This window comes from Balaenoptera ricei, chromosome 11, assembly GCF_028023285.1.
Source record: "Balaenoptera ricei isolate mBalRic1 chromosome 11, mBalRic1.hap2, whole genome shotgun sequence".
Classification (NCBI taxonomy): domain Eukaryota; kingdom Metazoa; phylum Chordata; class Mammalia; order Artiodactyla; family Balaenopteridae; genus Balaenoptera; species Balaenoptera ricei.
The window spans coordinates 29395310-29407304 of record NC_082649.1 but is presented as its reverse complement, the minus strand read 5'-3'; the positions used below and the strand labels follow the sequence as shown (position 1 = coordinate 29407304).

The following is an 11995-nucleotide window of genomic DNA, read 5'->3' as shown; positions in this document are numbered from 1 at the left end:
GGTTTACCTCCCAAGAAAAGTCTATGATCATTTAGTTGGTAGCCTTCAATAAGATGTTTTATTCTCCTAGCTTCCTCACTGGTGAAAGAGGGATACAATTAGAGAGAAGTAGTTAAGAAGTTCCCATGGCCACTATGAACAGTTACAGAGTGTGTACCTCTACAAAGCTGAGGGGGAGCTGGAGGTTGAAATCCAGCAGCTACTCTCCCCCGCTCAAATCTTGTGTCAGCCCAGAGGAAGGGGCACATTTTTGTAATTCATCCACTCTGAAGGTGCCTTCTGTAACATACACAGGATGTTCACTGGCTAACAGGGCCCTGAGCACTTCACAGTAGAGAGCGGCGTGGTCTTGCCAACTACAACCTACCCTAAAGCACAAGCCCATGGGCTCTACCCTTAGAAGTCCTGGATGGTCAAGGAGGCATCAAAGAACCCAGGCAGGAAGCTGGTTCTGTGTCTTGCCCAAATGGTAAAGAAGTGAGTGGTATTTTCTCTCTTCCCTATGTGACTGACTGTATCTGGCCATGACCTTGACTTGGGTACTTTTTTCCTGGCTAGGATTCCTGTAAGTTGTCACATTTCTCTCTCGACTCCTGTTCACTCTCTCTTTTTTCTGTTTTTAAATGCTCATCTGTTTCCCGGTTAAACCAGTTTTCAGTGTTGATATTTAATACATCTGCTCATAATAAACCCTTCAGGGTGTTTCTATCTGTGCAAACAGAAGGAAGTCAAATAAATGGGCCTCACAACTGCCACTTGAACGAGCTGCCTATGATCCCAGGGCCCTTTGCTTCCATAGCACGCGTGCTCCTTTCCACCTTCTTTTTAACGTCTTCCGGCACACCATCAGCAGCCTCCTATGGCCAAGAGAAGATACTCATATTCCCTTAAATTATCAGAGTAAGCTCTTGGTTATTTACATGTAAATGAATTGAATCAACTTTTTTGTTTTCTTCTTCTTGAGTAGAAACCCATTACAGGATGAAAACATATAGGGAGAGGCAAGTGGACAAACTTCTACTTCATTTATTTGCCTCACTGGAGCTGAATAGCTATTATTTTTTGAAGTTAGTAGCTCTTACATTTTGGAATATATTTCTGTCCCCCAATAATATTATCATGAAAATCAATATTTCTAAGTAACATCATCATCTTCATTAGCACTTACAAGGATATTCTGTGCCAGGCACTGAACTGATTTTCTTTATATGCACAGATCATTTAAACTTTACAACCACCATATGAGGTTTATCACTACTACTACTATTTTTATTATTTTACAAATGTAGAAATGAAGGTTCAGAGAAGTTAACTTGCTCAAGGTCACAAACATACAGCTTGTAAGTGGTGCAGCAGAAACTCAGAACCCAGCATGTCAGACTCCCAAGCCCACTCAATAGTCAACATTCCAGCAATATTTACAGAGCACCTGCTAAACCCCACCATGATTCTAGGCACCAGGTACACAGTGGTAATCAAAACAGACTCGGTGCCTAGAAGAGCTTACAGTTGAGCAGAGGAGACATAGTAAACAAATAAACAGGCCAATTTTTTTTTTTAATAAATGTATTTATTTATTTTTGGCTGAGGTGGGTCTTCGTTGCTGCGCACGGGCTTTCTCTAGTTGCGGCGAGCAGGGGCTACTCTTTATTGCGGTGCACGGGCTTCTCATTGCGGTGGCTTCTCCTGTTGTGGAGCACGGGCTCTAGGCGCACAAGCTTCAGTAGGTGTGGCACGCAGGCTCAGTAGTTGTGGCTTGTGGGCTCTAGAGCGCAGGCTCAGTAATTGTGGCGCACGGGCTTTGTTGCTCCGTGGCACGTGGGATCTTCCCCGACCAGGGCTCAAACCCCTGTCCCCTGCATTGGCAGGCGGATTCTTAACCACTGTGCCACCACTCTGCCAATTTTGTTTAGTGAATACATTTTTCATGGAAATCATGAGTGCTAGATTTTGTTACGCCTCATTCAGCAATAAAAAAAAAAACCCTGAAATTCCCCAAAATGAAATTGGTCAAAGGTCACAGTCCAAAGAAGTAGGCCAATGGTATTGAAACAAAGATCAACTTCAAATGTAGATCATTAATGGCACATGACAACTTTCTTGGCGGGGAAGACTTTCTAAGGTATCCTGAAGATGAGAGAATAGGGAAAAGGGAATACAATCAGCAAAATCCTTAAAAAGAAATGGAAACAAAAAAGAAGACAAAGTCAATTGAGCACATAAAATGAATTGCACAGCCTCAGCCTGCTCCCATCCTGGCCTGGAGAAAGATGACGCAGAGTGAAGATCAACAGAGAAGAAACAAGTCTCTGAAAACTGGGTAACTTGCTGCAAAAGATTTCCAAAGGAAGCAGTGTAAAATAAACTTGGGAGGGAAAAGTCACCGAAATACCTTCTTAAGAACTCTTTTCACACAGCAGAAGAGCAGAACATGCTGTTGCTTCCACCTCAGCACTTCTGAGCAGTTGTGTCCATATTTCCACAGTTACACAGAACGTGTTTATATCTAGGATTAATCCCAGCAACTGAGACAAATAATCCTTGACTACAAATCACAGGAAAGTTTTAGGGCCCAAGTTCCACAAGTGGGGACTATGGGGGATCAAAGTAGACTGTGTTTGATCTTTTTGTCTTATATCCTAGTAAACTGGACAAGAGGACAGCAATATAATTGCGATGATTGTCAAAAATAACTAAATCAGAATCCCTGACGACAGGGTCCGGACGTCAATACGTTGGATGTACTGGGTTGATTTTAAACGTGCAGCCAGGGTGAAGACCTCTTGGCTTCGGCGAAAGAGCCGGAGGGTTGGAGTCAAGAAACTGGGTTTGAATCGCAGCTAGAAGGTACCAGCCTTGAGGCCTTAGAGCGAGTTCCTCACCTCGCTCATTCTGTTTCCTCATCCACAAAATTGAGCACATCTACCTTATGAGCTCTTGTGAGTATTCGATGGGACTTTGTAAGCCAAGTATCTCATGGTGCCTGGTGGAGGGGTCATTAAATTCGGGGAGAGTGGGTTTTGCACATAGCCCAGTAACAATAAATACATGTCAGATTTGAGTGATTTTGCTAATGGCCACCCATTCAACTGTGCCTGGATAATTAGGAGATGCCAGAATGACTTATTTCTTCTCCCATCACACACACACACACACACACACACACACACACACACTCAACACATTACACACACACACACAAGGCAAAAGTATCCAAAGGAAGCTGCAAATAATTTCTAGTTGGGGAACAAAGCACCCAGGACCAGGGGAAAGGGAGAAGAGGGAAGTAAACTATGGTCGTGAAGGGCTGGATGAGGCGCTACAACATCTCAAGGTGCTGACAAGACAGGCTTAGAACAAGAGATGAAGAACTGACATCTTAGAAAGCCAGACAATACTTTAGCCTGAGAGTAGGACATACCTTTGGCTTGGGACACTGGAAAGAAAAACCAAATGAGTTAAGACATTTCTCCAAAGGAAGACGGGGATCCATCCTGCATTTTTATGTTTCCAAATGATATATAGCTGATTCCTTTATAGAGTCCTTATTGTCTGTAGCAAAGTGGTTGCTGCTAAACTCAAGCTATCTAGTCTGAATGTATTTCAGTGTTTCCAGTAGTAACAGCTAACAATTACTGAACATTTTCTATGGAGCAGACACTCTGCTAAGCCCTTAATGTGCGTTCAGAGGACAGAAGGTAGATAGTGACTACAGAATAGATACCCGTGTCTTCTTACCATTTTACAGATAAGCATGATTTGAGAGTGGGTGGTTTGCTAAGGCACACGTGGTTAAGCTAGTGATGGGAACACAACACGGTCTGGTCCTCTGATTCCAAAGCTACGGCTCTTAGGATCTGTGCTCATACCTGCTGGTGCGACAGTCCCTTTACTAATCAACAAGAATTTACCAAGCAACTTCTTTGAGGAAGAAACACTGGGGGATGCAAATGTGACAAGCTTGCTATCGTCACATCTTGTACCCTTCAGTGAAGGATCCAGAAAAGTGCACAGCTATCTGTTAAAAAGTTAAAACACACACACGCACACGCACACACACAATACAGGGTGCTCAGTTAAATTTTAATTTCAGATAACCGACAGAAAAATTTTACCATAAGTATTCCCCCTATTATATCTGGGCCATAATTATACTAAACCAATGTACTCATTGTTCATCTGAAATTCAAACTTCACTGAGTGTCCTGTATTTTATCTGGCAACCCTGCTGTGTGATAGGTTTCATGTCAGAGATTCAAAGTAGAAATTCAGAAGAGAGAGAGCTCTGGGAACAACGAAAGCCAAGATATAAAAAATGGTGAAGAGATAGAACACTGAGGTAACTCCAAAGAAAGATCACACCTAGTTGTTCAGTTAAGGAAGAATTGGGAATTCCCTGGCAGTCCAGTGGTTAGGACTCCACACTCTCGCTGCCGAGGGCCCGGGTTCAATCCCTGGTCAGGGAACTAAGATCCCACAAGCCGCGTGGAACGGCCAAAAAAAAAAAATAGGAAGGGCTCACAGGCGGCATTTGCACTTGACCTTAGAGGTGAATAGAGTTTGCCTTTATATGAAGGAGCAGAGATGGCATTTCAGGCCAAGGTAATGGTGTGAGCAAGGGCACGGAAGTGGGGAAAAGTCAAGTTATAGCTGCATCTAGTTAAGAACAGTGAATTGAGCTGGATTAGGAGCCAAGTTTTTCTGTTTCCAGAGCCCATGCCTAAAACATTCTACCACTGAGAGGAGACCCAGGTCACACAAGGTAGAAGCCAGGGACAACGGTTGGCTGGGAACAGACTGCCCAGGGATTAGAACGCCAGGCTGAATCCTGTGGCCTTAATTAAGAATAACTCAGTATGAGGAAAGATGCAACCATCCAAGGCCACTACGTGCCCAAGCCATAGCTAACAGAGGGATTCCAGGACCTTTGGGACTGAGGATCAGGAGAGAGGCAGGGTCACAAAGCTGTCTGTCCCCACCACCCCAAGCTCATACACTGCATGGACATCCTCAGGACCTGTAACTTGGTGTGACTGAAGACCAAGCAGTCCCATGGCATTTTATTGGCCAAAGATGCATTTGGCTTCAACTAAATATCAGTATTCCAGGCACCGCCTCCATTTTGCACTCATTTTTACCAGAAAAGCTGCAAGAGTGGGCTCTCCGTTGTAAGTCAGAGAAAAAGAAAAAAGCAGTTTAACAAGCTCGTCCATGATTGTGCTGACTCTGAAAATGCTTTTCTGATGAGTAGCTCGGTCATGACAACAGTCATTCTAACCTTATCTTGGCTACAGAAAAATGCATCTTTTCACCCAATTGCTCTAGGGATTGAGATGCAGACATTATCCTGCTTCCCATACCCCTTTTAGAGATGAGGAAGCCAACTCTGAAAGATAATAGTTCTGCTCAAGTTCATGAAGCTGTCGTTGGGGAGGACGAACGTGAGCTAAGGCCAGGGCTCTGTCCACTGTGCTGCTTCTCGTTATAAACGTTTGTCCAACAGCTGGCCCAGGAGAGGGCACACTCTGGGACTTAGGTACAGCACATCTAAGGACAGAGCCTCTGGGGACTGAATTTAGGATTTGTAGAGCCCTCCCAGGCCCAATCTTCTGCGAACCAAACATTCTTAATTCTCCTTCCCAGCATCCCTGGGAGACTCGGGAGGTTGACGTACAGTGACCTAAAGTCCCTGAGAGCTGGATTTTCTAAGTGTGGGTTGAGATGTTACAGAGGATGTGTCAAGACACATGGAGACATTTCTTCCACCCACTCTTTAGCAATTCATCAGTCTGATTAACCCCTTTCCTTTCTGGGGTTTAGCCTCCAGCCTCATGACTCATCCATCAACCTCAACTCTCTCCTCTATGGAAACCATCACCTCCCTTAGTTATGAAATAGTGAGTAAATAAGGAAAACAACTAAGATATCAGAACACCATAGGGACATCTGTACCACTCAAACCGATTAGAAGGTGATGGCCTGGGAAATCCAAATTGAAGGAAAGCGTGGAGCCCTTGCCCGCTCCTAGCGCTCTATGGCAAGAGAAGGCAGATGCTGAATTAGGAAGCCTGTGTCCTCATTCACACTCCTCTTCCAATTCATTGTGTGATCTTGGGTGAGTCACTTCCGGTGAGCCTTTGTCTCCTCATCTGGACCAATGTACGAGGCAGCTCACTCTGTGAAGTTCTATAACATCAGGTGAGAGTGCCGGATCTGGCATCATACAGCCTGAATGCATAACGCTGGTTCCACCAATTGTTAGAGAGATGAATCTGGGCAAAATACTTAGCTTCTCTGGGTCTCATTTTTCTTATAAATAAAATAAGGATGCTAATAATGTCATCATCCTTAGATTTATTGTAAGGATTAAATGACATAATATGACTTATGCCCTTAGCACAGTGCCCGTCACATAATTAGCACTTAATTAATGTTAGTTATTGTTGTTACAGGTTAGTGATTCTCAAAGTGTGGTCCCTAAACAAGCAACATCAGCCTCAGCTGGGAACTTGTTAGAAATGCCAATGCTCAAACCCATCCTAGACATTGTGTACCAGAAACTCTAGGGGTCTGGAACACAGCAGTCTGTGTTTTAACAAACCTTCCAGAGGATTCTGATGCCACATGTTAACGTTTGAAGAACCACGGGTGTAGATGGTTCTAAGATCCCTTCCAGTTCTAGAATTCTATTATTTCCTTCAATTGTATACATTTATCCAAGGCCCAAGGAAATCATTATTATTCACCCATGTTGTTCCACAAACATTTATTAAATCTCTCTTTATACTGGGACCTGGGGATAAAAAGAAAAACAAGACATAGCCTAAGGCCCGAAGTAGTTTACAGTTCATCTCATGACAATTTATACATTTAAAATCGTTATATGTACAGTTTTCTGTATTTGTCCATGGATACTTGAGGTTCACTATAAGAAAATAATATCTTTCTTTTAAAAAGTAGTTTCTTGTAGTTACAATTTGAGGAAGATGTTAGCTAAGTGACCTTGAATCTCAGTTTCTTCAATTCTAGAACAGGATTAATAATATCTCACTAATTTGTTGTGAAGATTAATCTGATAAAATGTGATGACATGTATGAAATGACATAGTTGGTTACAGATGCCCAGTAATAATCAGTTAGATCTCAATTTGAATGTAGTTTATAACTAAGTATCGTTGATGAGCATTGACTTGGCTTTATGGTGTATATTATTGATACACAAAGTAGAGGAAAAATAGATCAATTCATGATATGTTGAAATCTAGCTCCTGAAAGTTATAAACAGTGTCATCACTTTCACTTTCTTTTTTCTAGAATTCAGGCAATTAAGACCCTCAGAAGAAACTTTGTACTTCAGAGATGTCAGAGAACTAGCTGGTGTTTATCCAAAAGGACTTCTGATTAACCAGACAGATGGCAGATTCCAGAAGAGTTTCACCCCTTTTGTTTAAAATCCAGAACCTACCCAGAGCTTGAACTGGAAATGAGGTTCCCTGCAGTTTCCAAAATTCAATTCGACAAATATCAAAGACCTGGATGGACTGCCTTTGAAGTCCACAGCTTCTTCGATGAAGAGGGCTCATTCAGAGCCTGAAAACTTTCTACCCATGGGGAGAAAGATAGCAACAATCAATCTGTTGATATGAAGCATTGTGTCTGCTTTTTGTTTATCCGCCAGAGCTACTAAAGAGTGTTTGTCTTGAAACGCTTCAGGTAGAGATTTGAAATGTGAACCAAGATTTCACTGAGCCAATAAGTCCCAGGCAGGGAGGAAAGGTCTGCTAAAAGACTAGTCTGTCACCTTATCTACAGATGGGTACATTCCTGCTATTTACTGAATCATCATTTCTCTGGGCACTAGAACTTCTGTCCTGTTCCTCACCCTTCCCCAGCCCAAATCTAAGTGGCTTCTCGCTTGTCTCTGAATCAGGTAAGCCTTGGAGTTCTAACAGGGCAGTATAGTCCCAGGTCCTATGAGTGAGATAGCAAATCAAAATAAGAATGTCATGAGTACTTCGATGTTGAAAACTTCAGCTAAAGAAAAACGGACAACCTAAAAGTTGTGAGTTAAGTTTTATTTGGAGACCTTACTGAGCACTCAGCCCAGACTTCAACCTCTCAGTGACTGGCACATAGTAAGTGCTCAGTAATTTTCCTGGAATGAAAAAGAGTGAGGGTAGTATATGACAGGTGACAAGTAGGTTGTACAGAAAACAAGATAAGAAGAGTGACTGAAGAGTTTGAGAGAAGGAGGAGATCATAGTGGGCCGGAGCATCCAACAACATCCTCATTTTACGTAAGAGAAAACTGAGAAACAGGGAGGTTAAGTATGTTGCCCAAGGTCACACAGCTAGTAAGTAGTAGAGGTAAGATTTGAATCAAGTTGTCAGACCCCAGGCTCTACCTGTATAAACCTTTTGTATTTTAACTGTTATGTATTTAATTTACAGAATATAAAAATACAAATATGAGCCAGTGATTTCATGGATATTCTTGTTTAGAATGAGGATAAGAAAGCAATGAGTCCATTTAAAGAAAATAACAGAAGAAAAGTGGTTGTCTGAAAGGACAAAAATCAGGAAGGTGGAATGCTAATGACCAATTAATGATTATTTTTATAAAACACCTAATTAACTATGATAAAAGGTAACAGACCTGTAGTTTACATACCTGCGCAGATAGCTGATGAGGTGTGCTCTATCTTCAGGTTGACTTGACTGAGTGAAAATGTATTGACTGGTTAAACCTTGTTACTGTAACCTTAGGACCTCTCATTCCACTGTCAGTAAATTCCTTTACACTTTGGACCTTGGCCTTAAACACTTTCACCTTTTCCTCCCCTTTCATTTCTCTGTACTACTGAACACCTACCTTTCTCTTTAACCTAGCTTTTCACACTCTCAGGTAAAGTTTGCTTCCTAATTTCTCCTATATCTCAGTCAAGGAAGGGCACATTCTCATTACCCTCTACTCCACTGTTGCTTCTGGATCACCTCTGCATAACTTTCTACCTTTTAAACTCAACAATCTCTCCTCTCTTGAAACTCATGTCAGATTATCACTTTCTCTCCATCTTTGCCCTGCTGTCCACCAACTTTCAAGTTACTTTTCCACACTCTGAAGACTCTGACCCCAACAATATTTGAGTGTGACTACCCTTCTTGAAAAATCTCTTCATCTTTTCTTTGCTGACTTTGTGTTTCTCCACTGAAAAGGAGAGATTTCTTCAAGGTCCCCCTCTTTTTCCTTTCTCCTCTCTCCCTGGTGACCTTCATGTCTTCAACCATTACTTCTTGTCAAATGGCTCTCAAATCCACATCTCTTGCTCAAACTTCCTCTGAGCTACAGTCTGGAATTTCCAAATGTCTCTTGGCAATATCTCCAAAATATCCTGGCAGCTCAAACCGTATATGAAAAAAAGAAAAGAATGCGTTCACTCTCTTCCTTCTAATCCTGGCTTTCCCTCTGTGCCCCTTGTCCCAGTGAATGGTAGTGGTATAGAAGAGAATAAATCCTCTCTTTCATCATCCCTCAACGTACCTTTGGTCACTATGCCCCTTCAGTGGATCATCGTCTTTCTCTTCTTACAGTTGCTCAACCAGGCTATCCTGTGTGCCTTACTTCTCAGGTCATACTGCACCAGTTAACAGAACAGACTACTAGACTAACGCTAGAACACGACATACTCTCTCTTAGGTCTCTTCCAAGTGTCTATTTTGTCTATAGCATGGAGTTAAAATTTTTTGATTTGAAAGCCAACAATCTCTCCCAACCTATTTGTCCCCTCCTCTCTTTCTGTATGCACCCTATTGTAACCAACCCAGAGTTCCTGATGCCACCTGAAGAAACCATTCATTCTTTCAAGAAGTATTTATTAAGTACTTGGTATTAGCCCACCTCTGTCCTAAGTGTTGGCAATATAATGGTGAACATGACCTCTGCGTTTAGATTTAGATGATACAAGCAATGAAAATACAGTGTTGTAAGCACCAATCTAGGAAGATAGCTGGGTACTATGGGCATTCATCTAGAAGCTCCTGACCACACAGGGGCAAGATCTGGGGAGCAGGAAGATACGGAAGACTTCCTGAGCTGAGACCTGAAACGTAAATAAGAATTATTCAGATATAATATGGGAAGGGAGTGTCTATTACAAGAGAAGAAAATGTATGCATAAAGAATTGGGGCAAGAAGGGATGGCCAGAGAAAGGGAACTGAGAATAGAGATTAGAGAAGAAGAAGGAAACACAAGATGTTGTAGAAACCAAAGGAGGAGTGAGAAGACAGGAGCAGACCACAGCATCCATGTTGCCAAGAGGTCAAATAAGATGAGGATTAAAGAGTGTCCATTGGATCTGGAACGGAGAAATCATTGATGACCTGACCAGAAGCCCTCTGAGCAAGTGATGTAGACAGAGGCTAGATCACAGTGGAGAGAGGAATGAATTAAAAGTGAGGCATTGGAATTACAGACAAATCTGAGGAAATTCAAAAACCACTACATCTTTATGCTGTATCCTCATTTACACCACTTTCCTCCTCTCCTGCTTCTTTCCCTATTTTACCTATACTGTCATCCCCAATTCTCTTCCTATTGAAAACCTAGTCATTTTTTTAAAGATCAAATCAAATACAATCTTTTTTGAAATTTTTTTCCATCTATTGTCTTATTTTATTTTATTTACTTATTTTTTAAATAACAGAACATACTTTATTTTTTTTAATTAATTAATTTATTTATTTATTTTTGGCTGCTTTGGGTTTTCGTCGCTGCACGTGGGCTTTCTCTAGTTGCCGTGAGCGGGGGCTACTCTCTGCTGCGGTGCGCGGGCTTCTCTTGTTGAGGAGCACAGGCTCTAGGTGTGCGGGCTTCAGTAGTTGTGGCTCGAGGGCTCAGTAGTTGTGGCTCATGGGCTTTAGAGAGCAGGCTCAGTAGTTGTGGCGCACGGGCTTAGTTGCTCCACGGCATGTGGGATCTTCCCAGACCAGGGCTCGAACCCGTGTCCCCTGCACTGGCAGGCGGATTCTTAACTGTGCCACCAGGGAAGTCCCCAGATATAATCTTATTTTGAGCTTCCTGCACTCCTGGCAGTTAAAACGGATTACTCAGTACTGGCTACATAAATCTTTGCTGAATTAGCAAACTGTTCTCATCGCACTGATCATATGGAATTTCCTTTGTATGTCTGTTATAGCACTGACTTCTTATTACCTTGTAATCTATTTAGTCATACACACCTGTCTCCCTGACTGTACAACTTGATGATGAACTAGCTATGTATTAGTCACCTTTAAACCTCTCATAGTTTCTAAGTGTGTTGGGCAGTGGCATCATCCAAATTGAACTCTACCGACTGTTCTCTAGCTTGCATTGATGTAAGCACATGCTATGTATGCCATGATCTTTGTCCTTGGAGACAATGGTTTTTAATGGTATCTATAATCCTAGGATTTGTTAGAGTCATCTTTAACCTCTCAAAATCTTTCCATTATTATTCACATGCTTTACATATTCTAAATTCTATAAAATGTTATCAGATTGGATCTCTGTATGAATGAATACTCTACAAGCCAACTTTCTGATTGAAGGAAAACAACCCACTCAACTTTTAAGCTCAGAAGACTCAAGTAGCAACTCATTAATGAAATTAAGTTAATATTCACACATATCTCTCTTTCCAAAGAACAACCTAGGAAATGTTAAGCCAAGCCAAAATAGAAAAATGACATTGAACTTTTGGGTTTCTAAGGACTAAAACCAAAAGAATAAGTCATATTCTTAAATTCTAAGTACCTGATGATTATTTGGATTTGATTGATTTGAAGAGGGCAAGGACCATACAATGTTCGATGGATTTATTATGTTGTAGACTGAAAGACTTCCAAAAACTTTCAAAAATTTAGTAGTTGGGGAAATTAAGAGCAACTTAAACTCTGTTAAATTCATACAATTGATAAACTCCAGTTTTAAAATATTTTAGAATTTCTATTAGC

At 41.6% G+C, this 11995-nt stretch overlaps 1 long non-coding RNA gene across 1 annotated transcript; it reads right to left on the bottom strand.

Annotated features, from left to right (window-relative positions):
- Nucleotides 1–1548: 1548 nt before the first annotated feature.
- Nucleotides 1549–8748, bottom strand: LOC132373968 (uncharacterized). The gene is made up of 2 exons (XR_009505567.1): nt 8672–8748; nt 1549–2127 (listed from the first exon to the last, which is right to left on the bottom strand). It is a non-coding gene; the product is annotated as an uncharacterized LOC132373968 (long non-coding RNA).
- Nucleotides 8749–11995: the final 3247 nt, after the last annotated feature.